General features: G+C 34.5%; 1 protein-coding gene across 1 annotated transcript in view; it reads right to left on the reverse strand.

Moving 5' to 3' along the window:
- CDH9 (cadherin 9) overlaps nucleotides 1-7,422 on the reverse strand; it is a 92,252-nt gene extending 84,830 nt beyond the window's left edge. The window contains exon 1 of the mRNA XM_036410829.2: nucleotides 7,085-7,422. The gene's annotated coding sequence lies outside the window, so the exon portion shown is untranslated. The remainder of the gene's footprint in view (nucleotides 1-7,084) is intronic.
- Between the last annotated feature and the right edge of the window lie 18,239 nt (nucleotides 7,423-25,661).

Raw genomic sequence — 25,661 nt, forward strand, 5'->3', positions numbered from 1 at the left:
TCTTACAATTTTAGAAAAGTACAATTTTATAAATATGGTCATTGAAATATAGTGCAAGACATATACGTGTGACATTTCTATTCCAGAATAACATTTTGTTTCTCCCTGAATACGTTTAAAGTTCAGTTTCAGTATCAGACGTCTATATACACAGGGTAGCCTCAGGTGTACTGAAGAAGGCTCTCCGTGCCCATGTGAAATAAGGTGTGTGTGATCCCAAAGGCAGTGCTTCATTTGACAAGCAGCAAGCCACAAGCAGCTTAGGTCTGGAGAGGTCGGACATCAGATATCCTTGATGACATCATTATTAAACTCAAATTGTTGTTTTTTAATAATGAGCAGTTTAATAATAACTGCTACTGAGTCTGTGATGGAATCCCACTACCTTCTTGTCTCCATTCTATCATTTTGTCTCCATCAGTTTCAGTATTCATCACTGGGTATACGTAATTACAAATCCAAGTACTCTCCTGAGATATATATATATATATATATATATATATATACACACACACACACACACACACACACACACACACACATATATATATATATATATATATATATATATATATATGTATATAAAATTTCTATCAGATCAATTATCCTAATACTGTTCTAAAATAAAAAAGTCCAAAGTTGGAACTATTTTCTTATATAAATAATCACCCCACTTTAGCTACGGAAAACAATTTAACACAAGGTGTCAAGCCCAAAATAGTGGCTTGATATACATCATACATATTTAAATATCTATTGGTTTATATATAAGGAGGCAACTATATAAAGATAGCATTGATAAAAATGCTAATTTTAATGTACTAAAAATAACCCTACAATATTTAAAATATGTTTATTATTGACATTTACAACTTATATTTTAATAGTACTCCATATTTTTAACTTAGCAAAATTAATTATAAGTAAAAATATATTTATTGCAGGTATTGTATAATAATAACATTCTTCATTGTTAATGATTGTATCAGGGGTCTCAATTTCAAGTTAAACATAAAAAGCAGACAGATATGATTTTCGTGCATAATCATGTGTTACGATAATAGTGCATCAATTATTTAGTCCTTGAAGAATTAAGTATTGTCAAAAATAAAAATCTGAGTATTATTTAATGTTTGTGTATTAAAAACATAACTGAATTGAAAGTATACATACAATGCCACATCATATAGATAAACAGGCAATATTTGGGGAAGAAGGAAAATTATTATCTCTCTTCTAATAGTTAAATTTACTCCAATCTGTACATGCATAGTTGATTTATAATGTCCTAATAAGTTATAAAATTAATGTGGAAAAAGGGACAGTATTACAAATATATTATCCTTGACAGTTTTATTAATTATTGTGCATATGTTATTAGATATAAGGCAATACTATTTAATTTTAATATCATGTTTTTTATTTTAAAGCAAATTTCCAACTTAGCAAATAGTTAACTTACCCAGTAATACAACAAATATAAAATGTCTATTGACCTGACCCTCAGTGAGGGAAAATGGCCAAATAAATAATTTAAATTTTACCACATAATGTTCTTCCTTTGCATTATACATAACAAGGAAAAATAATGATTTTATGTTCTTATATTAATGATCTAATTTCTACCTAATATTGTTTGAGATGGCATTGTTATTTCTACTTAAAATAGCACTTTTTCATTCACTCTATGAGTGGGTAAAGAGATTATATTTTTATTAGGTCTTCAAGAGTTGTGAACATTGAATGAAGAACAATTACTTCCAGTTACAGTTTTAAAATATGGAAGTCGAATTCTCCCTAATCAAAAAAGTATCCAAAGCACCCATAACACATAAGCTGTAACTGAGTTTAAATTTACTAAATTAAAATAAGTTACAATTGTTATTTTATTATTTGTTCATGATAACACATCTATGAATGCTTGACAAAAGAGCCTGGTAGTACCTAATGTTTCACCATTATAACAATTTAAAGTCTATAATTAATTTAACCATCAAAATAATTTATTGTATTATCCCTTTTCCTTTTCCATATCTATTTAGTGTGAAGACATGTACATAGTTACTGACATAGATACACAGAAATTTAAATGAAAACACAGCTATGGTTGCAGATATATAGGTAAAGATATTAAACTACTTATAAGCCCTGGCTGAGTAGCTCAGTTGGTAAGAGCATTGCCCTGATACACCAAGATTCAGGTTCGATCCCTGGTCAGGGCACATATAAGAATCAATTAATTAATGAAATAAGTGAAACAACAAAAATCAATGTTTCTTCCTCTCTCTCCCCCTTCCTCTCTCACTTTCTAAAACCAATAAATAAAAATGTAAAAAATATATTAAATTATAGATAGGTAAATGAGAATTTGCAATTTGACCTGCAAGTTTTCTTGGATGTTTAAACTTAATTACCATTACAATATAAAATATATTTTAATTTCTTAAATTTCTGATATAGTTTTTGTGTTGTGAAGTATTTATAGCACGAATATGTGAATGTTGGAAAATAATATTTCAGTCTATTGTAGTAAATTATAGTAACCTGCTTTGTAGGAAAAAAATGGATGAAAGTAGTTACTTGATTGTCTGAGGGAAAACTCCCTTTGAAACTTTTAGAATTGATGTCTCAGTTTTATAGAGCATATTTTATATGAATGAGAATATTTTATAGAAGTAGAGCATATTTTACATGGAGATCCTTCTTCATTGCACCCAAGACTAAACTGTGTTTATAGATGTTCCTGTAGGTGAATTATTGACATTTATATGCTTACACTACACATTGTTATATGTGTTGTTGTCTTCCCTGTTATACTGACTTCCTGTAAATAGTATTTCTTATTTTTACTGACTTTCCTAAGATCCTTCTTTAGTAACTATGAAAAAAAAAATCCATTATGCATTGCGTACTTGATTAATGTTAAATTAAGTATACTGAGTTTAGTATATTCCAATATAAATTTTGTGAGGTATATCTATTTTCTACATTTAGAAACATATTCATCTTTAAAATAAAAACCAAATAATTACTAGCCAGTGGTTTCTCCCTAGTAAGTTGAATAAATTTGGTTTGAAAAATTATAATGAAGTCATCCATGCTCGTCACAACTGTAGAGCCAATTTGAAAAAGTAATATGAGCCACAGGCTTTTTAATTCATACTTATAAAACAATCATATGCTGTGGTGTTTCATTGATTAATTAGGAAGTCCAAGAATTATCTTGTTCATGAGGAGAAATACAGAACATAAAAGCACTCATTCTTCCTGCAATTGATTTATAATTTGGCAATGTAATTGAATAGAAAAATGAGAAAGAAAAATATTGAAGACTACCTCAAGAAAATCTTCAGGTCTTCTTTTTCCTACCTCTCTCATAAAAGTACATAAGTGTCTCACACGTGCACACACACACACACACACACACACACACACACGTGAGCGCACGTATGCACTCATACATACTGCACCACCTCCACAACGATAATACCTCAGGAGGTTTCCATTTTCTCTTCATTGGCAGATCCATTATAATGACTTTTTGCGTTTGGGAGGTGTTTCTCACTGGTGCTAATGTAAAATGCCTTGCTTAGGTTCCAGAGATCATGCTTTTATTCAGGCACTTTGCATTCTTAATGTGGCTATAAGGCTTCTTACCAGTGCTAAATTTAGGCACAAGTGCATTAATGTATTAGGACTGCTATGGAAATGTATAAAAGTGCTATAAAGGCGCTCTCCTCACTGGGCATCCCTTACTGTATTTCAGTGATGAGGATGATGGCTATTCCAGGCACAGGAATTTAAAAAACAAAACAAACAAATGAACAACAACAACAACAAAAAACACAAAAAACTTTTTCAAGATGTTTAAAGCAATCCAGGAAGCATTGCTTTTAGCTAATCACTGTGTGTGTGTGTGTGTGTGTGTGTGTGTGTGTGTGTGTGTTTAATTTTTCATATACAATTTGACAGCTTTGGATATGTTACTTGATTTTTTTAATCCTTAGTTTTCTTGGGTCATATCAGAGTTGGAGGTTAAAATCCCTTTTTAAAAGTTCTAGAATTTGATGTAAAAATCTAAATAGCATAATGTCATGATTATTTAGGAGGGTATATATTTTAAGGCACATACTTTGTTAAAGAAACAATTATATAAAATACAAGGAAAATATTTTCTATCTCAGGAAACATGCCTTCTGTTCTATATACATCATGTCTATAAATGAGTGACAGGTACAAAGAAACAAGCTAATTAAAACCCATGTCCTTTTGGTCTAGCATACTTTCTTCTTCCTTAAGAAAACTTAATATTATTTATGTAGATACTTTAAGAAGTAAAATTATCCAATAAAGTATTCACAAGTATAAATAACATATCACATTGGACATTTTTTTAAAGTATCACGCTGTTTTTTTTCCAATGTAAGATTTACTTTGTATTTTTAAATTTTCATTTGATGGAACATTAGTCTAATGTATAGCAAACTAATGACCCATTTCATGGAAGCATCTATATTAATGCTAAATAATAATCCATCTAGACTGTTTCCTTTCAAAGAGAACACTTTACAGCCAATGTTTATTTATTACACGTATTTTTCATTAAATTAACTTTTACCTTAATTTATGCTTTCTTCTGTATGATATATTACCATAATGCTCACATATTTTGTTATGTAATTTTTTCAAAGCACTCTGATTAACTGCACCGACTCACAGTGCAAATGTTGTAGGGAATGTGTATTTGCCTCAAATCACTACTGATGTCTAAAGAGAGGTGAGCCAGAAGAAAAAAACTCTCCAATTAATTTTCCCCATCCTTTAGGTGAATGTGCCAGAGAAGAGAAAGTGCATTGGCTCAACTTTGCATTTGCTGCGATCACAGGAATACACTGGATACAATCTCCATGCAAGGTGACACTCAGAAGAGCTTCTGCTCCAACACACAGTTTGTCAAGTTGAGCAACACAACATTTAAAACTCTCATTTCAAAGCCAATCTTGATATTGTGATATTGTTACATAGGCAGTGGTAAAAGGCATTTTCATTTCAATTATGCAGTGAATACAATGATTGTGGTATAATTATGTCAACCATTTCCAAAATTGTCTTAAAATATCAAGTAGCATAATAAAAGGAAACTTATGCTTTTCCATTCTAGAAAGTATTTGATTATATGAGTTGCTTTATTAGCCCTACCAAATCTGACTTAAAGTTAGTGAATTACTTTTACATTGACACTACCTATCTGCTCCCTCTACAGCATTTTTCTATTCATTATTCCCAGGATTAGATTTGCTCACAGCAGGCACTTTATCTTACATTTTCTCATTTTTCAAAACAAACATAGAGATGACAGTATTTTTTAACATCTCAGCGTACATCTAAATGCATGCAATTGTATTTTACAAATTTGAGAAAATTTGAATTAAAAACCAGAATGTATTCTATGACAAGATCACAAGTGCAAGCTGTTCATGCTATGCCCAAGTTCTTTGCTTCTATGTGCCAGAAAGCATATTCTTTAATTTTCTTTGTCTTTTTTAAAAATCTACCATCCAGACCTGAGTTAGCCAGTTTGGTAGTTACACAAATGTATTCTGCAATTGACATAGCATTGACTAGGCAATGAAGCAGCGTCTGAATCTTAAAATAGAATCTTAAAATCTCTATTGAATGTAGGAGGTGTTTAAATCACTCTTTTTTCCAAGTTAAGAACACTGAATGATCAATTAAATTCTTAGTCAACTATGATTGAAGATTGATAGCTCTTCTAATTTATGATGTAAAAAGTAACTTTCATGCAAAAGTTACTACTTTTTGTGGTCACAGCATCACTCCCACAGTACATAGATGTCAAAAGCCTTATAGAAATCTTTATTAGTAATCTTACAGATATATATATATATATATATATATATATATATATATATATATACACACACACAAAATATTAAATAACAAACACCCAAAAATACCTCCAAGTTCTCCTAAAATCTATAGTTCATTATATTCCCATCAAAAATTGATCATAAAAATAGATGTGAACTTATCTACTACAGGTGATCCCTTTTTGTCTAATGCACCTTGTTATTTAAAGTAGATTCTAAGAGCATACGGTATTAGCAACATCTAAATGGAAACATTATAAAATGTTGATAACCTTACAATTAAAATTGGTCATACCATTTGAGATTAATGTGCTTGAAAATTTAATAGATGTGAATGGCTATATTGATTATAAAAAAACACGCACCAATGCTCCATCAAATCAATGCATTTTCCAAGTCCCTTCAAATAAAACATGTCAGTTTTGCTTTTGAAACTCTTTCCCTCCTGTGGTTTTCATCCAGTCTGTATTACGTTAAGATACATTTGCCTACTTAATGGAAAGCAATTATATAGCCAACCAGCATGCACATTTAGAAGGCTGACCGGAGTGAGAACCACAGATATTTAAAGAAACCTTTATCAGGTAAAGTGATCACATTTACCCTGACATTCTATTTCCATCTGTATATGTTTCATATATATAACTTCTTTTTTAATATTAGAAAATGAAGAAATCATGTGTTCTTAAATTATGAAAAATATGCATTTATTTTTTATAGTTCTGACTCTAAGCAAGCAACAGTTACAAGAAAACCAAGGGTCCATTTCAAATTAATTTAATAATAGTAATATATGTATATAAACACGCTAATGTGTGAGTACTAAAGCTACTAAAACCAACCAGCATAATATAAAGTTTGGCTTTATTTTTATAATACTTCATATGCAAAATTTGAGCATTACAGAAAGAGCTTGGTTAAGTATCAGTTTTGTAAAAGTAAAATAAGAACCAAATGTTTGCAAGTTTTTTCACTGAGTATTTTAATAATACCTTATTCAAATATTATAAAATTGTGTATTCTTACCTGCTTCCAAATGAGTGGGGAGAGAGAGAGAGAGAGAGAGAGAGAGAGAGAGAGAGAGAGAGGGGGGGGGGGGATCTACTAGGAGAAAAGCAATATTTGCACTACTTCATTATTAGGGGGAGAAAATTAATAGCTCACAATTCGCAAGCAAAGTAAATAGCACTTACTGTTGGAAGCAATGGAACTGAGTTCAGCCTTGCTCAACACTGACGACTCTGGCAGCGTTGTGGCTTCTGTCTCATCCCTCCTCTTTTTATAGGATCTTCACAGCTGAATCTTCATGCATCTCAGTGTGCCTCTCTCTTGGAGCATTACTTCTAACTCAGACAGGCAGGAAGCTGAAGCCAAAGGAACTCTCTATCTGATTGGTTTCCATTCAGCGTTTCTGATTAATAGCAGACAGTCCCTCGCATGGGAAGATACCGCCGGTGATGGCGCTGCAGGGCTCCAGGTTTGGGACTGGGGCAGCCAAGACCTCTGTAGGCACCGCGATTTGCAAGCGAATGGAGCGGGAGGGCTCCTAGGGGAGGGCTTTGTCAGAGATCCACCATAAGAGAACATCACCCCGTGTTGTGTTTTAAGTCTTGGTTAATCAGCTTCTGTGATCTGTTTGCAGTTGGGGGGGAAGGTCACCGCGTGGCTAACCTGTAAATCATCCTTAGAAAATATACATCCCATGCAGAGAGCAGTGTGGCTCAAAGGGGGATTTTGTGTGTATTCTCTGCAGAATCCACCACCCCTTCTTTCAGCTCAATACCACAATTCCAAGTTTAAGGAAAGGGAGAGAGAAAAAAAATCCAAATTATGTTTGTCATTGCTAATGACTTTTTATCTGTCTCTCTGAGTTTATCAACTCGCATACATTTCCAGCACAGTCATTTAGAAGCGTCTAGTATCAGTGCTTTAACATGTTCTTCTTTTCAGTGACAAGAATGATGTCAAGCATAATTTCAAGTGTCTACAGCATCGTGCTTTTTACTCGATAATGTAGTTAAGGGATTTTTCACCTTCTCTGGAAATGTCCAGAACTAATGGTGACCACAGCCACATCACAAGAGGCAGATGGTCCACTTGTTAGATTCACTGCTGTGCATTGCACAGCTACTGGGAAGGGTAAACCATAACCGAGTCAAACCCTGTGTCAGGAGAGAAGTCCCTTCAGCACTTCTGGAAATGGCACGATGGAAGGGTATTGATTAGCAGATAAATATTTCTGAAAAGAAGTTCTAGTAATAGTTGTATATGAAATGTGCAGTGGGAATATGGCTCGCTTTGTTTACAACTTGGTAAGCCACAGGAGGTAAATAACTTAAATGCCAAACAATATCAATATCCTGTTTGATGTTTCAAAGGAAAACTGACAAAAAGAAATAAAAATAAAATCACCACAAGTTTTCTCTCTCTCCAGTGGCGTAGCTTAGCTGTGAAGTGTACATCATAGAGCTACATATCTAAGACATGTACGTCATGGAAATGTGTTTCTTAAAGAGGAACACAAATATGTAGAAAAGACAGTTTTATATATCCTCAACTGTAAGGTGACACTGCCAACACTTTGTAAGGCAAACCCTCAGGCAAGGATTAAAAATCAAGTCAAAACAAAACACTGAAATGCTTTGCACAACAACGTTCAGGTGCCACTATTATGAATAATATATTCTGTCAGAACTCAACACCATGGGTTTGCTCCTACAACCTCAAGGTTAAGCTCTCCTCAGGAATGGAGCAGGAAGTTATCCATTGTTTCCTCCTTTTCCCTAACAAACCACCCTTGCTCACATCCCTACTCACATCAAACCCCCTCTGGAGTTGAAGGTTCTCCAATCATCTGTCATCACCATGATTTTTATCACTGAGGCTTGAGGTATCCCCAAATCTCCTCAGAATCCCCTCAGACCAATTCGGCCTGCTGGTGAATCTGCATACCTTCAGAAAATGCTTTGTGACCTCAGTCTTATCTTTGAACATTCCCTTTAATTCCCTGATCACACTCAAAGCTGGCTGTCATATAAAAATTATTTTCTATTTCCTATTTCTCACCTGAGAGAAGATATTAGTCCCATATCCCGTGTACTACAGGACCTGGAGTTGGGATAAATGATCTTTGTTGGGCCATTTTTCCTCTCACCTGTATCCATGCTTGCCATAGATTTTGTCATGCCTACGTCTCCTTGTTTAAATCATTAAAAGACCTTAGTAAATTCAGCAACCACTGAGGCAATCCACACAATGCATTGATTCCTTCTTGCCCTTGCTATTTCAACTTGCAAGGATCATTCCTTCCTCTCCACTTCAACTATAAGCTCATGGTATGCCCTATCAGCAAAGGAGGAAAAAAACAACAGCACATGATTTTTTTTTTTTTTATTTTATTTTTTTTTTGGACAACCTTAATAGGTCTTCTCCATTCTTTACCTCAAGGTGGATTAGCCATGAGCTGACTCAATAAAACTAAATAGGCTTCCCCTTCATGATATAATCATGCCCAAAGGCCCTACCTTAATAGCATCATCTTATTACCTTGGGCTTTGGGATTTCAACATCTGAATTAAGGAAAAACACAAACATTCAAATCACATCAAGATTTTATATATATACTGATCAAATCAGTTTGGCTCAATGGATAGAGCATCAGTCTGCAGACTGAGGGGTCCCAGGTTCGAGTCTGGTCAAGGGCATGTACCTTGGTTGCGGGCACATCCCTGATGTGGGGTGTCCAGGAGGCTACTGATTGATGTTTCTCTCTCATTGATGTTTCTGACTCTATGGCTCTCACTTTATCTCTGTAAAAAATAAATAAAATACATTTTAAAAAGATTATAATATTTTATGCACTAACCCAAACCAACTAGGGCAATTAGTATATAAGTTTTAAACAAAATGAATATTTAATGAAAACACTTAGTCATTTATTTTCTTTTTAAATTAAAAAAGTTTTGCTATAAGCTTTTACATAAACATTGTATGTTTACCCTAAAAGTCAAACAGAGAAGATGATCACTTGATAACACACAAAGAAAATTTCTGTTGCTTTCATTTAGCATATAAGGGAAATCACTCACAGAATTAATTTTAAATAAATGAGATCATATTGTATATATTATTTTTATCACGGATATTTTAAAATTGTGTTTGAACACTGCTTTCCTCCCCCCACTTACTTTCCCTCATCCCTATTCTCCATCTATTTTGCTATCTCTTCTTGTAATGTAGGTACTGACATTAATAGCCTCTTCTATAATTTTCTGTAACTTAATTAACCATATTTTAAAATATATCTATTTATCTATAATATACCTACCTATTTTTATATATGCCCTTAGTGTTTTAATTAAAAATAAATAGCATATAACATTAATTTCTCTGTATCTTGCTTTTATACTTAACAATATATTGTTGACATTTCTGCAAGTTAATTGATAAACATATTAATTTAAAGGCTGTTATCATCCTTTTTTATTTAATTTAATTGACATTTTGTGTATGTTGTTGTTGTTTTTTAAGTTTCATCAGCTTACAAATTGGTAATTTAGGATTTATTTTTCTTGGTAAAACACTGCCTATCCACTCTCAAGCTCCTGAAATTTACTTACTGTCTTATCCTTTCCTGTTATCTTCTCCCTTTGAATGTGTTTTATTTAATTATCATAAAGGAATAAAATTAAATATTGGCATCTAGTTTGCAGTTATATGGGTTCTAGGTTTGGTATTAGTCTATTAATTAATAGAATACTTAAATAAAAATGGCATTCATGAGATAGAGAGACAGATATTAAGACAAAGAGAGAGAGGGGGGAACTTTTATATTTATATTTAAAAGTTTGGTATCAACAATTTAAAATTTAAAAACATTGACCCTTAAATTAAAGAGCTTTGTAATAACCAGTATTTCGAAGCTTCAAAAGAGGAGCCTGCTCATGAAAATAGCAGAAATTATAGCGAATTGAAAGAAGAAAAATGTTTTCCAAAAAGTAAGTTGATATTTATGTCTATGTGCGTGTCATAGTTTGATTTACTTAAAAGCAATTTCTTATAGGTGATTCATAAGGAATTTCAATCAGTGACTTTAATATAAATGACGTACATAGCTTTCAGCTAATGATGTCTATTTTAATATTTTCCCATATCCTTTAAGGATTACAACCTAATTTACTTATTGGTCCTTTATTTTTATAATTTTTAAAATTTTAAAATACTGTTTGGTTTATATTCCTTTAAGCTTTGCAATTTTTATATTGTATTTTACAATAGACTTATCAACATATTGTATTATATTGTAATTGTAATAAATTAATTACCGTTTGCATTATTTATGCAAAAATTATAATTAATATGATACAAAAAGACACATATATATTATACATATGTATATCCATATGTTATATATATATGTATATTAAGTGCACAGACAAGAAAAGATTGAGCACTCTGAGTTAAATGGTGACTTTGACATAATCTCCCTAAATAAAAGCACTTTGAAAGAATACCTTGACACACACGGAATTTGCTAGAAGCACTCAAACGAGTAGAAAGTCTGAGTTTCTTCTCTTAAGACACCTAAAGGATAATTTATACCCTGCAGAAAGGTGACCTTGGGAAGTTTTCTTTCTAAACCCACTAAAAGGAAAGATTTTTGACTCTTATATTAGTATACTGTCTGTTAGCATTGAACCCTGGTTGGAGTGAAACTAGCTCAGTGGTTCTTGGCCGAATTCACATTTGGCAATCAGCTGAACATAAGCTGCTCAACTTGAAATTCTGACCCAGTTGATCTAGGTCAGCAAACTCATTAGTCAACAGAACCAAATATCAACAGTACAATGATTAAAATTTCTTTTGAGAAACCAAATATTAAAACTTCTTCTAATGACACTTCTTCAAAATAAACTTGCCTAGGCCCTTGTATTGTGTGGAAGAGCCACACTCAAGGGGCCAAAGAGCCGCATGTGGCTTGTGGGCCGCAGTTTGCGGACCACAAATCTAGGGTAAATCCCAGATTTCTGCCCTCTTTACTGCAGTGAGGAGAAAATCCCATCACAACCACAGGCTACAGAATTGACCTAAGAATAACAGGCCTACATATTCAGTCCCTGGTTGCATTCAGGAGAGGGTCTAACATGTGAGATCTACAGATCTTGGAGACTTCAGTTTCCAGGTCTTCCAATCCCATTAGGTAGTATTCAAGGTCAATAGAGCACTATTGTTTTTTGTTTGTGTGTGTGTGTGTGTGTGTGTGTATGTGTGTTTGTGTTTAATGTTTTTATAATTATTTTTTTTAAGAGAGAGAGAAAGGAAAGAAGGGCAGAGAGATAGAAACATTGATGAGACAGAAACAGCCATTGACTGCTTCTTGCATACCCCCTACTGGGGACTGAGCCAGAAACCAGGGCACATGCCCTGACCAGGAATTGAACCAGAGACCTCTTGGTTCATAGGTGAAAGGTCAATCACTGAGACACGCTGGCCAGCAGAAGTTTTTATATTTCTTTAATGTGTTGCTTTCTGTTTAGTTTGCATACTTTGCCTGTACTGTCCTTTCTGCCAGAAAAGTCTTTGTGTTCTCTCTATATATTTTTAAAACCCTTTTACACAGTGTAAATGCCACCTCCTTTGAGAGGGTGTCCCTGGCGAACCACTCCTCTTCAGGTATGGCTCATGGGCTCACATCTCTCTCTGTCTCTTTTGTTTGTTGTTGGCATTCTGTCTCCCTCCCTCCATCAGACCTTGAGCTCCTCAGAGGCTGAACTCTCTTCTTATCTGCACACAGTTGTATTACCAGCACACACATTATTATATGCCTGACAATAATAGGGCTCATAAAGCAGGTTCTCTAATTTTTTTTTAATTAGCCAACTGATTAATGTTTATGATTTCGAAGTTTTTATTTTATGGTTTACTTTTTTTTGTTTTGTTTTGTTTGTTTTTTACCAAAAGAAAGAACTATCTCCTTATTAAATGTAAATATGGCTAACTTTATTTATACAGCAAAGTAATTTAACAGGCAAAGCGAGGTTAACAATTTTACAAACACACCTTAAAAAGAAATATAATATCAGTCAAGACTTGGTTTCTCAGCTTTGGCTCTTGTGTATGAAGATTAATATCTTAATACCCACATATTAATTTCAGCTCTTCAAAGAAAAATGCGTACAGAAGAACTAGACTATAGTTGTGTTTTGCTGGTGTTAAGTTTAATTGGTGTCATTTTTAACAATAAAAGCTACCACAGTTGAAAACCAACCGTAAGTTATTGCACTATTTACCTCCTAAATTCTCCTCATTGGATCTCCACAATAATATAGAAAGGCACATGCATGAATTTTCTCACCCTACAAATGAAGAAATGTAGGCTCAAAATGGTCAAACCCTAAAGCCAAATCACAGAGCTAGTAGCTAGTGCAAATGAGTGAACCCAGCTATGTTTTACTCTGACACTTGCATTATTTTTAGTGTGCTATACATGAAAACATTATATGTTCTGAGCATATTTCTCTGATTTTCTTCTTATAGTCTGCTTTTTGAGAGAATGGGTTGATAATTTAGTAATCCCAAATTTCCCATGTGCTAATTGTGCCAACTGAGCAAGAGGTTCCATGCCTCACAGTCTCAATTCTCACACAACAGAGGAGAAAATGATCCTAGGGTCTTTGTGATGATCAGCTGGGGCAATGGCATTGCTATAAAGAACCAGGTGTTAAGTAACTAACATCAAATTGGGAATTTTTGCTCTTAAACAAACACAAGTTCACCTACAGGCACAAGACCCAGTTGTACTTTAAGAATGCTTCTGGCTTACTTCTACCTTCCTACCTGATGCTGACTTTTCTCCCAATTTGACACCTGGGCCAAGGCTAATGTTTGGTTTTGCATCAGTTTACTCACAGCTGAAGTCTTAGATGTCTGATTGGGTTTTTCACTTTGGGATTCCAGACTATCACTGTGAGCTAACATTTACTGAACCTGCTCTTGGAATGAAACTTAATTATGCACAAAGTGACAAGGGCAAGATGATTTGGAAAGAATCTGCCATCATTGTTATAGAGAAAGCCAACAGAGAAAATACAAATGGTATTTCCCAAACTTCTCCAATGTGCAGCAAAAGAGCCCTTAGGTTGGCTTATAGGGGAGAAAAGTGCAGTAATGAAAAGCACGGTATTCATGTCATCAGTGTTAGGTTTGAGCTTTATATAGTGCATATCTCTATAATAGAGCCTGATTCTATCTGGGTACTTCAGGATTTATATATAATTAATTAGTGGTCCAGTACACGGGTTTGTGCACATTGAAAGAACATTAATTAGAAGGTGGCTGGTGGGGCAGGACTGGGTGAGATGGGCCAGACACATCCACTAACTTCCCGTGGTCCCTCCCTGGCCGTCCACACCTGGGATGCAGGAGCTCACAGGGCATCTGCAGAGCGAGAGGGTCTCAACTGAATACCTAGAATCTTCATTTAGTTACTTCTATTCTGGCTTAGATTATACACCGATGGATTTCAACTCTGAAAACCTCTGGCATGCCTATTTGGCTCTCAGTCTCTCATATTCTGTTCTCTACTAAGTTGCTCAAAGTTTTTCCTTGAATAAATAGAGCCAAGGGTACCAGGACTATTTTAATAGACATTTTTAGGTATCCTTGTGTGTAGTTTCTACATTTCTCATAACCTGTCTCCCAAATTAAGTTGCTCTTGCTGACTTAGTTTCTCCTTTTTTACTAGTATCCATGCAACAATATAGCCACCTCTGCTTGTATTCCATTTTCCCAGGTACCTTTGGCAAACACACTAGGGGAAAAGCTGAGATAAATATGGAGCTCACTTTTTATGCTTTCCTTATCAGAAGGATCATAACACAGAATTTGTTATTGTCTAAGAGAAAAATTGGTGTCTCAATTAAATTAACCTCAAGTAGGGAAGGGGTGACTCTATCCCTTTTCTGTACAGATGGCTTACGTGACTCCATATGGCCAAGCATCTCATCTCCTACACATAGGCCTGAATCTAAGCATTTGTTCTTATTTTCAGGTTGCTTAATATTTCAGTTTATTTCCCACCTCCATATGTTGATCCCTCTGCCCAGAAAGTTTTCCATTCGTTTTATATTATTTAATTGAATTCATTAATTTATTTTCGTTTCATTCTTGCCTACGAATTGCTTCTTCATTTTTGCTTCTTTGCCTCTCCTTTTATTTAATTTTTTTTTTTTTTTTACAATTAAAAAAATGATCCATTTCTCCCACCATCCACCCCCATCTCAGACAATCACCAATCTGTTCTTTGTATTTATGAGCTTGGTAGTTTTGTTTGTTTGTAAGTTTGTTTTTAGTTTTCACATGTAAAAAAGATCCTAAGGCATCTGTCTTTTCTGTTTGACTTACTGACCTGGGCAAAATGTATTCAAAGTCCATCCATTTTGTCACAAATACCAAGATTTCATTAATTTTAAGGCCTAATAATATTCCATTTTATTTAGACAAATACCCCAAAGTGAGCTGCTGGCATTTCATTTTACTCTCTCCCTTTCAGACCATTCCACTTTCAAACTCAATCTCCTTGAAGAAAACACATTCAACCCACAACACATTGGTCAGATGTCATCCCTTTAACTCCTACTGTTCGAGGAGAATTAAGTGTTTCCCACTTTATGTCCTAATAAATTATTGAACATAGTTCCATATTACAATTTTTATGTTTAACACACTGCATACTACACTAAAATATATGCTTTCCAGCCTAACATCTTTGTTCTGTTATTTCTATTCTTTAAAAAAACAAAACAAAAAACCCCCCCACATATTTTATTGATTTTTCACAGAGAGGAAGGAAGAGGGATAGAGAGCTAGAAACATCGACAAGCTTCCTCCTGCACACCCCCTACCGGGGATGTGCCCTCAACCAATGTACATGCCCTTGACCGGAATTGAACCTGGGACTTTTCAGTCTGCAGGCCAACATTCTATCCACTGAGCCAAACCGGTTTCGGCTGTTATTTCTATTCTTATATGTCCCTCTGTTATAGATATATGATGGTGATTTGGGGGGGGGGGGGGAAATAAATACTCGTGTAAAAACTAAAAGACTTTGTGAACAAAAAAAGTATAATAATGCATTAGGCTTATTGAGCAATATTGATATGATATATTTAGTGTCTTAGATAAAACGTCTCTAAATGTTCTAACCACCTCCAATAAAATTTTTTTGAAAAAGCAAACCATAATAGGTAGTACTGGGAATTTATTTTTCAAAATTCTAAAATCCATTTTATTTTTATGAACCAAAACTGACTATGTAATTCTCTAATTGAATAAAACTTGTTATTTAAAATTTGTTATTTAAAATTAGGCAGATGACATATTAAGATAGTAAGAAATGACAGAACATAATTTAATTATGTTATAATTCAGATGATAGAATAATCAAAGTGAGTTAATTTGAGTATAATATCTACTATACATATACAGACACATAATGCATATATATATATATATATACAATATATTTGAAAGAATATATTGTTAATTTCTTAAAATTGAACTTCAAGCAAAAAAATTCACACTGACAAAATAAATAATATAGTCAAGATTTCATAGAAGTAGATAGCACATATATAAAATATGTTATATAATTTAATGCAGTAAGCAAGTGACTAATATATGTTACCACTAAAAACATTTAAACAATAAAATATGTAAGCAAAGATCTCATAAACCTTTATAAAGATGTATACATAATTTAACCAACATATTCTCTAAAAGTTAATGGTGGATGATTTATATATACAGCTATGTGACAAATTTACCAGCAAAAGACTAATGCCAGGCGGCTAGTTTACCAATATTCCTAAGGGAGACCAATTTGGCCACATGGTTTCAAGACAGTTGTATTGATTTCCTTCGATCCTACATGTGCCAGAGTTTCATTCTGATAAGAATAGACATACTATATTCCAGGAGTAAATTTGTCTTTCCCGCGTGCTTAACCTCAGCTAGCACCACCATCCAGAGGTGTGCAGAATGACTGATTTATAGAAATGAGTTTCCACACAATACAGCTTTTAACCAGCAGACATATTTCACAGCAATGCGGATGCCACACTGTCCAGAAGTATGTGGACTGACATGGGTGCCAGGATGTCTTATCAAAGGACCTGTCATGGCACCTACATGGGACAGTGCTCTGAGAGGATGGGATGTACTTCTCTAGGATGTGGTATACTCACCCAATCAGTGCTCTCAACTGAAAGAATACCTGAGGCTGAGAATAAAGTGATTGATACAAGAGGCCCCATTTATCAACACTCTTAAAGATCTGTTGCCACAACTGTAAGTTCTGTAGGCTTAAAGGTCTGGGTCACAAAGAGGGTGAACTCTCACCAAGGGACACAACAAGAGTCCTATCTGATGCCCAGTGCATGAAAATTCATGCACTGGACAGGGTTGGGGGGAGGTTAGGAGCGGGGGGCGTTCCTCAGCCTGGCCTGCCTCCTCTCACACTCTGGGAACCCTCAGGGGTGGGAGGCGACTTGATGATCAGAAGATGGCAATGCCCCACCACACCTCTGCTGCTGCCATTGCAAGCCTCAGCTGGCCCTGGTTACCTGAGCCACAGGAGGCTCTGGGCAGCTGGGCAGACACCATCCGAGGCTTGCCTGCACCTCAAGCCAGCCTGGGTGGGTGGGGGGCTAAGGGGACTGGGCACCGCCATCTTGTGGCTGTAGGCACCACCATCTTTGAGGGCATGGCATCAATTAGCATATTCCCTCCTTCTTGGCACTGCCATCTTTGAGATGGCGTGAGGGTCAATTAGCATATTCCCTCTTTATTAGATAGGATAAGTTATAGCCATCTGTTATACAAATGAGCCATTGATGGTACCTGTATATTGGCCCCTCCGTTGTTTATTTCTGCACAGCCAATTGAGAACCTGTAGCTCAAAAAAACACCAGAACCAAACTCATATTTTTACCTACTTAATTAAAAAAAAAAAAAAAGCCCAAGCCTGAAGGTGTTTAGTCACTGTGAGCCCATCTGCTTTGGCTGTCCCACTAAACTACACCCTGCATCTACTGGTCAATGACAGGGCCTTTTGTTTGTAAGACTCTAAGCCAAAATTACCCCTGGGAGCTCTCTGACCCACACTCCACCCTTGCTACTGTGATATAACCTAGACATGTAAGCCCTTTCTCGGATTCTCTTCTATCCTGGGAGTCCCCTTGCCCTCTGCTTGTCCTGGATGTTGGCCCCCATGACATCATTTTCTGGCTGTTTTCATGCTATGAGATAATTTTTGTCTCCTGCAACCTTGTCTAAACACTGTCCAGTAAAGCTTGTTGTATGTTGTTGCCTCTGTGGCCATGCTTAATTCATTGACCAGCTGTCAAGTACCTCGAGTTCCCTATTCTCTCTACTGTGCACTTTGTACTTCTGTGTCAAGGGACCAGCAGCTGTAAAACAGTGTCACTATTGTGGCAAGGTTAATTGACTCTGATTAGCAGAACAATTCGAGCTGCTGTTTTACAATAAGGACAAGGAAGGAAAAGTGTAGAACTCTGAAAACCATCTAGGACTTTTTTGTTACTCATTTATTAAATTTTGATTGTGAATGGTCAGGTGCAGCAAGCCTAGTCTGAAAAGATCATGACTGCTAGAGGCTCAGACTTCTTAGGCATGAGGGTTTGGGTCACACCACCAGAAAAGCCACTAAGAACTGTCATAGTTGAGGGTGATGTGAATTTAGAACAGATAGCCCAGGAGTGGAAAGATGGGTACCAGGTGTGGCCACAAAGACAAACTGCAGGATGAGGCCTGTAGTTCTTTCCATTAACCTTCTTACCTAGATTTGACCCTGTGAAGAGAGATCCAAGTGAATCTTGGAAGAGCTGCCCCCCAAACGTGTAGGGAGAACAGAATTTGCGTAGCAAAAGGGCTATTCTAGTAACATGGAGAGATGCAGATTCTACTTACAAGATCATTTACAATAAGAAAGGCAATGCTTTTTATTTAGATGTAGTCCCATTTGTTTATTTTCTCTTTAGTTTCCATTGCTCTAGAGTCTAGGAGCTATATTGGTGAAGATATTGCTTCATAATGTGACTGAGATTTTGCTGCCTGAAGGGTTCCAGGTTTGATTCTGGTTAAGATCATGTACCTCGGTTGCAGGCTCATGGCTTTGGTTGGGGCATGCAGGAGGTAACCAATTGATATGTATCTCTCTCACATTGGTGTTTTTCTTTGTCTCTCTCTCTTCCACTGTCTTTAAAAATCAATGGAAAAATATCCTCTGATGAAGATTAAAAAAAATCATTCTTGTGTATCAATAGTCAAAGTTTAATAGTCACAATTCCCTACTGGTTACCATATTAAACAGCAGAAAATTTTCCTTGACTGTGATGATGTCAAAGTATAGAAATGACAAAAAATTATGAGTTGATGTAGAAAGAACATGTTAAAGAACCTGCTAAAATCATAAAATTTATTTAAAAATTATATAATGAATAAAATTGTTTTAACTAAATCAAAGAAAATCACAGTGAATTCAAATTGGCCATTTCTTTAGTTTTTTTTTTTAAATAAAAATGCCCTATATTCTTAAGTATTGAATACTATTGACATTTCATAGCATTAATAAATGATAGCATTACTATAGTATAGCTTTATGCAATACTTCACTGTCTTTTCCTCTACTCGTCAACTGTGTACTGTCTTTCACACAGATGCCCCTTTTCCTCCATAAAAATCTGTTTCTTTTTTCCCTCTTCCAGTACCACCAGCAGTGCAATTTGAAGCAATCTGGCAAAATTCTCTAAACCTCAGTTCTTACATCAATAAAATGTAGTTATTATTAAACTCTGTGAAACTTTGAGAATTAAAGTATTATTCTTTTTCATTGGATACATTTTTTATGAAGAACTAGTCTAGACTCACACAAAATATTTCAATGCAGATCATAGGAAAGGTTACACTTTTAAAGCATCTATAATTGCTTGGATTTGCCCTGAAGGAAAACTTAACCTTTCTAACCTTATTTATTAGGAGATAGGAATGCTGAGAGAGAGGGGAAAAATATGATGTCAACTTTTAAACCATGTATTTTCAGGAAAGGGCAAAGCAGGCAAGTAGAAACATTCTATAAAAATCGTTTGGGAGCTATGAAACTATAATTCTTATGCAAGGTCAGAGCCAGAGAGTTGGACTGGGGTGTTACAGTAGTGAATATTATGGCAGCCACAACTTGTGGTTGTACATCGAGGAAGATATGTTATTAAAACAAAATATAAGAAAATTAGGTCCTAATTGGGTGCCTCAATTGGTTGAAGCATCATCCCAATACGACGAGGTTGTGGATCTGATCCTCAGTCAGTACGCAGGCAAGGAGCAGCCAATGAGTTCATAGCTCAGTAAAACAACAAATCTCTCTCTCTCCATAACATACATATAAGAAACTAGTTTTGAAAACCATATCAAATATTCATCCATGAACTATTTAATATCTTAATATATCTGGCCCTTATTCATCAGTAATATAAATATTAATATAGTCTTTATTTACCATGAATTTAAATATGTTACTATGGAAACAAATTCAAAGCATATAATGGCTGATATTAGACATGACCAATTAGTTGAGGAATTTACTTAAAATCCTGTTGTCGTTAATTAAATCACTAAGATATTTGCTTGGATATTCAGAGACTATTACAGGGAATTTGGCTTGAGAATTTTCATCATTAATTGTTTGTACTGCTTTCTTGTGGTCGAAATTTACCAATAAATACAATAATTTTATAATCCACAGAATATATATTGTATTAATTTCCAGATAACTATTTGGGGCTCCTTGAACCTCCATGATAATACAAAAGTGTAAGTATTAATAATTTCATAGTGTAAATTTCAACCATAAATTGAATCTTGATGTGCTAAAAAAATTCCAATTACTAAGAAAAGAAATAATTTATTGAGATTATTTTTTAAAGAAAAGAATCTACATATATTACTTATAGACTTGTATTTCTCATATAGGTCCATGTTAATAAATATTTTATTCCAGAAATATAATGTTTTCTAAGCAAAAAGAAAACTCTCTTCTTTATAATGTTCTTATTTCTAATTATTTAAATCAGTATGCCTCTTGGATACTACAAGAACAAAATCTCTATATCAGATTGCACTCTCATTGTACTAAAGAACATTTTCCCCCCATGTGATTTGTTAAGCGGATATTAACAATGAATAATAACAAATTCTGATTAGAATGAGAAATATCGGCAGACTATCATGAAACCTGAATATTAATACTACAATTGACTACAAAAATAGGCTGCAGTTTACAGAAATAAATGTGCTCATAATTTATGCAGAAATTTTGACATTATAAAATATAAAACAAATTGATTCTCAGTGAGAGAAGTAAATGTACTAAAAAATATCAGTATTTTACCTTGTATTTAAATCAGTGTCTACATCAGAGCTATGAGAAACTCATACATATAATATATATATTTTAGCTAAATGTATTTTCCATTACAAATACTTGCATAAAGTCATCAGTATTAAATGTAGAAATTAAGATTACATAATCAGAATTTTATATGATTATACAAACTATGACCAGTAGATGTGAATGATCATATACATTATTCATAGAGTAATATGCAATAATACTCTTTTTACTGAAGGATATGCATTCATTATTAGCTTCTTATAATGAGAATCCTTTTAATGAAGTTTAAGCTTGGCTGAAAACAAGATATATAATGTAATACTGAATTATAGGTAAAAAACAAGTCCTAAACTAAAATATTAATAGATATTTTCAAAGAAAATATTTTATTTATCTCTTTATTATATACTTATTAAATACATACTGTGTGACATTAACATTGTTTAGTAACTACTATATGGTAGTAAATAAAAACAGATATGGTTGCTTTCCAATAGGTATTCCTATTGGTGAGGAAGTCATTGTCTAAAATAAAAATTCAGTACTTGCTTTTGCAAATCATGTTTTCTTATAACAATAGAGGCCCAGTGTACAAAATTCATACATGGGGGTTGTGTCCCTTAGCCCAGCCTGCACCTCTCCAATCTGAGACATCCCTCTCATAATCCAGGACTGTCTGCTCCCAACTTCTCACTTGCCTGCCTACCTGATTGCCCCTAACTGCTTCTGCCTAATAGCCTGATCACCTTCTAACCACTCCCCTGCCAGCCTGATTGATGCCTAACTGCTCCCCTGCCAGCTGTTTGCCCCAAACTGCTCTCCCCTGCAAGCCTGGTCCCTCCCAAACTGCCCTTCCCTGCTGGCCTGATTGCCCACAATCCCTTGCAGACCTGGTCCCTCCCAACAGCCCTCCCCTGCTGCCCATCTTGTGTCCACATAGGGGGCAGCCATCTTGTGTGATGGAGTGATGGTCAATTGGCATATTACTCTCTTATTAGATAGAACAGAAGCCTGGTGCATGGGTGGGGGTCAGCTGCTTTGTCCTGAAAGGTGTCCCAGAACATGGTGATGGTTCCCTTGGGGCGTGGGACAGCCTGGGAGAGGGGACTGTGGGGGTTTGCAGGCTGGCCATGCCCTCCAACAACCCAAGTGGAGGCCCTGATATCTGGGATTTATTTATCTTCTACAATTGAAACTTTGTAGCCTGGAGCAGAGCCAAGCCTTTTCTGCTCACTCCAGGACAGAAGCCATTTCTGTTGGGATTTATATATCTTCTATAACTGAAACTTTGTAGCCTGGTGTGGAGGCCTAGGCTGGCCAGGGATGCAGAACCTTGGCTTCCTTCATCCTCTGGGACAGCCCTAGCCTCCTGCTCTCTTCAGGTCCCTGGCTGCCACCATTGTTGTTGGGATTTATTTATCTTCTATCATTGGAACTTTGTAGCACTGAGTGGAGGCTTAGGCCGGCCAGGGTGTGCAGAAAGCTTTGCTTCCTCCATTTCCAGAGAAACCCAAGCCTCCCTCCTGCTCTCTGTGGCGTAGCCATCTTGGTTGGGTTTATTTGCATAAACCACTCCTGATTGGCTGGTGGGTGTGGCTTGTGGAACTAGCTGGTGGGTGTAGCAAAGGTATTGTCAATTTGCATATTACTTTTATTAGATAGGATAACCTTGCCAATTTATTTACATTTTAGGTCATTTCACTTAAAACAGCAGAACTGAATACTTAAGACAGGACGTTTGATTTGCAAGCCTATAATATATACCATCTGACTCTTCAGAAACAAAGTTTGCCAATCCTTGCTCTAGAATATAAAGTACTCTACAGAACATTAATCAGTCCATATTTTCTTTAATTTTTAAAAATCCTCACCCAAGGATACATTTTCATTAATTTTAGAGTGAGAGGAAGAGAGGGAGAGAGAAACATGAATCAGCTGCCCCTTCTCCTGCATGGGCCCTGACTAGGGATCAAACACACAATGTAGGTATGGGCTTAGACCAGGAATCAAACAGGTGACATCTTGGTGCAAGGAACCATGCTGAAACCAATTGAGTTACATTGACCAGGCAGTCCAAACTTTTTAAAATTAAAAAAGAAAAACAAAAACTTTTCCCAGCACAATATTAAAGGAGAAGAACATTTGAAATAGGAAATATTAACACTTTCATTCCAATTTTGTATATTTGATGTATATTCTTTTTCTATGTGTATCTTTTGTTTTCCTGATATTTACTTGATTTGTTAGTCTATGTTTACTTGTTGTTCATACCTGGTATCTATGTTGATTTGACATTGCCTACATTTTGCCAGACACAAAAATGTATTTTTCATTTCAAAAAATAAATATATAAGTAGGTGAAAAGCAATTACATCTATAATCTTCATGATTATGAAATAAAATGTGATTTCTCTGGATTAGATAATAATATCACATTAAGTCCAAATTATTGTCCCACATAAGCCACATAACAATTTTATGATATTATTTTTCCTAATTTTAGTGATCAAGAAAAAAAGAATAGAGGGCTAAATTACTTAGGAAAACTTGTTTGCTGATGGTTAATAGAACTAAATACACTAAGTCTATGTTGCTCAGGAACCTATGTTCTCAGCTACGCTATTAATACTCCTTTATATTGATTAAAATTTATTTCAACTATTCAATCCTGGAATAGCTTTTTTTAATTTCTCCTCTAATTTTATTAAATGAATACAATAAAATTCTAAAAAATAAAAATTCTTACCCTGTCTTCATATGATCATTTACTGCATATTACAATATGCATTAGAGTTATTAAAACAAGTGATTGTTTTCAAATGTGTACAATAATAAACTGTGGTGGAAATATTATAGAATATTAGATTTAATTGAATATTTTCTTACATTTTTGAATTTTTATTATATCTTGTGATAAGAGGAAGGCTAGCAATTAAACAAAAATATGTTCATTTAAAAAATTCTCTTAGTTTAAATATATCATTTCTTTTCTTAGAGTACTTTAAAGTATCATATAAAATGTCCACATTTTTGTATCAACTTTTGTCAAAGAGCAGCTGAATGAGAATGATAATAATGCAACCTCCAGAAGATTGTCACTGTCACCACATTCTACTGGTTACACTTCTCATTGAACTGTGAAATACATTCAATTTAACAACTTCCAAAATGGCCAGCTGTATTTTTTAAAGAGACGGCCAATTTATACAATAGAAGATATTTTATTATTTTTCTAAAGGAACTCTTTAGAGACCCTTGAATAATATTTCTGTATGGAAAATGACTACTAGCACTACTTATGTATCACTTAGTTCAGCTACTCCTGATGACATCAGCAATTACGTTTCTACTGTAGCAACTTGAGGATTGGGTTTACTATGTTCATTCAACAGAAACAATCCCAAAACCAAAATATAATTTTTCACTGAATAAGTAAAGCAAAATAAAATCATTCAACATGACTGGAAGAAAGATGCCTACCCTGGAAAATTACTTGGACACAAGCCCAAATAGAATCGATGTTCATAACTTTTAAGATGTGGAATTCAAAAATATTCTACTTTATTGAAAGAAACTTGTTCATATTCTTAATATTTTCATTGTATAGCACCAGGGAAAACTATATCCCTGCCCCTTTTTGGGACAAATCTTATAATTCATATTACTTTTTTATAATTTATATGTAATTGATAGTTTTGCTTCTGAGATATTAAACTTTATTCATCTATCTGTATCTATATATTTATTGCTATTATGATTGCAAACTATTATAGCAAGTGATTTCATTTGATTGACAAGGAGTTATCAGGAGACTACTTCTACTCAAGAAGAGCACAAAGCTTCCATGACTATTTTCAAAATGTTTTAGAAATGGAAAACTTTAATGCACTTATTTTTAATACATTTTAAGAAAAATAAATTGCTGCTTAATTTATAAAACACTGACAATTTTACATTCTATATATTTAGAGTCACTCAAAAACAAGTAATGATAAACATTGAGATAAGCAGACAGGCAATTTAGCCACATATATTATTAAACGAGCTAAGCAGTGTCCTATTAATGCTCACTGATATACTTGTAAGCACATGGATTTTCTCATCAGCCACATTAGATATGAGCTATTATTACCTCTTACATTTCCTGTTCAGAAATTATTTCACAGAAGTTGGCATCTTGCCCCAAGTCATACAATTTACAAATGGCAGATCCGAGGTTTGAAGCCAGGGAATCTAACTTCATAATAAGCCTTATTCATCATTATAAAATTATGCCTCTTTATATAGCAATAACATATAAAGAG

Source organism: Pipistrellus kuhlii, unplaced genomic scaffold (assembly GCF_014108245.1).
Source record: "Pipistrellus kuhlii isolate mPipKuh1 unplaced genomic scaffold, mPipKuh1.p scaffold_m20_p_4, whole genome shotgun sequence".
Classification (NCBI taxonomy): domain Eukaryota; kingdom Metazoa; phylum Chordata; class Mammalia; order Chiroptera; family Vespertilionidae; genus Pipistrellus; species Pipistrellus kuhlii.